The 3387-nt window shown below is 33.4% G+C and overlaps 1 long non-coding RNA gene across 1 annotated transcript; it reads right to left on the reverse strand.

Moving 5' to 3' along the window:
- Window positions 1-2552: 2552 nt before the first annotated feature.
- Window positions 2553-3154, reverse strand: LOC129941678 (uncharacterized). The gene is made up of 2 exons (XR_008780908.1): window positions 2840-3154; window positions 2553-2777 (listed from the first exon to the last, which is right to left on the reverse strand). It is a non-coding gene; the product is annotated as an uncharacterized LOC129941678 (long non-coding RNA).
- Between the last annotated feature and the right edge of the window lie 233 nt (window positions 3155-3387).

A 3387-nucleotide genomic window follows, 5' to 3' on the forward strand; every position in this document is an offset into this window, starting at 1 on the left:
GATTTGTGATATAAATTGAATGCTGGTTTAAGTTTCTCTTATAAACATCCGATTTATTTTTAATCCAACGTAGTCTGTTGTCCATTTACATTTCGAAATCGGATATTGCTTTTTTGGGTTTTGAACTCACACGACACACAAATGGGGAGGTGAGTTGAATAATTAGCCAGCAAAACCTCGAAATCTTTCACATAGTATAGCCAATGCCCTTTGACTAAGCAGTAATCGATTACAGAGCAACCTTGATTGGAAATAAACTTAAGATTGCCAGCACTATCACTTATGTTATTTATTTAAAACCTTTAACAATGGTCTTTGAAGCCTACATAGCTTAAGTTAAATATTGAATAATGAAATAAGGCAGCAGTCCTTACTGTGAGAGTCAATTAGCGCTGATAACCGCCAGTGGACCAAGAACTGATTCCTGTGGAACTTCATAGAAAAGTTTTATTGGTCGTGACATTTGTTTAACAACGTGACAAAAATTTTGTCTTTGACCACTTAAGGTAGGAAAGAATCGGTTTCAACTCCGTGTTTGAAAAACGAAACTGATATTTTAACTTGACTATACATAAGTCTATTGCGGTTGCCGGTATCGATTGCCTTTGAATAATCTATCCATTGCATTTCTGATATTCTCTGAAACCTTTAACGATCATGCCACGGTTACTACTACCAAGAACAAATTTTACAATACAATACAAATAAAGATTACGTAATGATTGAACTTCTTTTCACATGCATAGGGACATGCTTTTTTCGTTTTTTATTTGCCGATACTTCTTTAACCCTTAGGTTTGAACTATAGCCTAGTGACTTTATATGTTATTAGATTCATATTTTGCCACTTAATTCATGCTTTTATCGACCGTGCGGTATGTATTGGTGCATTATCTTGTTGAAAGGGTCATCATTGTCCACCAAATAATTCAGAAAACTGCGGAAAAGCTTGTTTCATGATCGATTTTTAATTGATTGCCATCATTTTAGAGCTTTGAAAATCCAGCTCCACAGTCCAATAATAAGTGATTGATAGATTTCTTCTTTTCTTAAATGATGAAAATAGCAGCTATATTCATCAGGTCCGTTCTAGTTATTTTTTTTTTCATCGGCAAAGACGACCAAGCTCGATACCACCTACTGTCATGTTTTGCATAATTAAGGCGTTGGCATTTGCGTGCAGCTTTCAATGGTTTTATTGCTTTATTATTTGGTGTCATATATTGTTTACCTTCTGTACCACCTGAACAACAGTCGATCTTATAGCGTTTACCTCAGCTTCTGCCTTGATTTTATTAATCGAAAGACTTAAATTTGAAGCAGCTCTCACTACCGCCTTTTCTAAAATGATGTAGCTTTCTTGACTCTTCCTCTGTAGTTTTTTTAGACCTGTCGGAGTCCTTAGTAGTTGTATACAAAATTTGATCTTCTTCTAATTTTGCTAGCTATAAAACGGATAGTTTTGCCAATATCCCGGTAAGATCGAATTTGGTCTGTTTTATGCTTGGTTAGACCCTTACCTCTTCCAATACTTCTTGATTCTATCAAATTAATACTCGTACTAAGCTCCCAAACAATCAGAGTACCCTTTTATCTGATTTACAAACACACTAAGCGATCCCTATTCATGTGACACAAAAAAAAAACAGGTACTTTTTATGACCTTCTTAAGATAAATCGCCAAAAAACTTGTTTTTACTAACTTAATCCAACAGTTTTGTTTCCAATACAAACTGAATAACTCATTCATTTTCAATTTGGGCTTTTCCATGGTACCTAAGGGTTTTGAAAAATATTGTAAAATAGAAAACGACTGAAGCTGAAGGTGGCTGAAGGTTTTAGTTTGAGTTATAAGCGCTTGCAGAATCTTCGTCTTATACTCCGTAAGCATTAGAAAAACTATTGGAGTTAATAACCCGTAAGCCTTATTTCAGTTCACCTTCTTTCAACTTGGTCAATTTTGGTAAAATCTCTGCTTTCAAGAACCACCACCCTCGTTAATATTCCCATAGTCCCATTTTCATTATTGTTTAGAGTTTTTGTGAACTCTTCGTGAAACTGCACATATCCCAGGAAACTACATTTTTTTTGCCCACCAACACCGAGTTCTCGAATGTCTTGAGATAATGTTAAAGGCGGTACATTTTTGCTCAACTGCTTTGAATACATTTTGCTTCTCTGATTTGTTTACATACATATTTTAGTGAGCGAAACAAAAGGATCATGATAGTTACAAATTACTTACCAGTGTATTTGACGAATACTTCTTTCTAGATCGTAAGGTTTTACAGCCTTAAAGTTTCTGCATTTTTTCGAACAAATGCTATCAATAAAACTCGACTAACCAAGAACGCCAAATTTGTAAACAAGGATTTACTGCTGTTTCGATAAATTATCGATTACCACGCTTTGTACTACCTTGAAGTCAACATTTGAGATGTATAAATGCTAGAAGAAGCATTTCGCATAAGTATTGCATGATATGAGTATGAGCCTTATATGAAAACCGAAACCTATGTTGCTTTATTTAAGAAAAAGTCAAGTAGGTACTGATGTTTTATGTTTTTATAATTTAATTTTCCCACACTTTATTTGTCTACTTCTTTCCATAAATAATCAGTTGGTAATCCAGGTTACCCCCTTGCTCCAGCTTGGAAGTTCATTGTCATATACTTATATCCAGGACCTCCAGCAAAAAGAGTTGGATAGCTGTTCGTTTTGTTCGTCGAATGATCAACAGCTTGAATGGCAGTGATTGTTACTTTGTTTGTCTTTTTCTACAAAAAAAAGATTTTAGTTAAAAATATAATGGAAAGAATAAAAAAAAAATTTAACTTACGTATTCAGGGAATTGAACTTTCCTCGTTAGTCCATAAGGATAAGTATAATTGAAGATCCTTTGAGAGGATAAAACCTTATCCTTGTTACCAATTCTGCCCCCATGTTTGGCTAATAGCGAAGGAAGTTGCAGCAAAAAGCTACTAAAATAGTGAAAATAATTACTCCAACGTTCTTCATATTGTCAATGACTGTTAATTATTATGACTGATAATCAATGCCACAACTGAATCAACTATTTATATGGTAGAATGGATAGTAATACCTTACATAATTATCTTATCAGTGAAGGTATCAATAAACATATGATTGTGAATAACTCTTGAGAATGCATAATAAGGTAAGAAATGATTTTTTTTGTTTATTATTATTTTTTAATGAGAATTCTTATCGAAGTTCCTCGAAATCATTTTAAAATCAAGATTTACAATTGGAGAAACAGGAACAAAATTTTGATTACCTGTTTGTATAATTATATCATTTTGATAAGGAGAATCAAAACAAAAGCGTCTTAATTAGTCATTTAATACAAATGAGTTCGAAGTGGAA

The sequence above is a fragment of the Eupeodes corollae genome, chromosome 1 (assembly GCF_945859685.1).
Source record: "Eupeodes corollae chromosome 1, idEupCoro1.1, whole genome shotgun sequence".
Taxonomy (NCBI): Eukaryota; Metazoa; Arthropoda; class Insecta; order Diptera; family Syrphidae; genus Eupeodes; species Eupeodes corollae.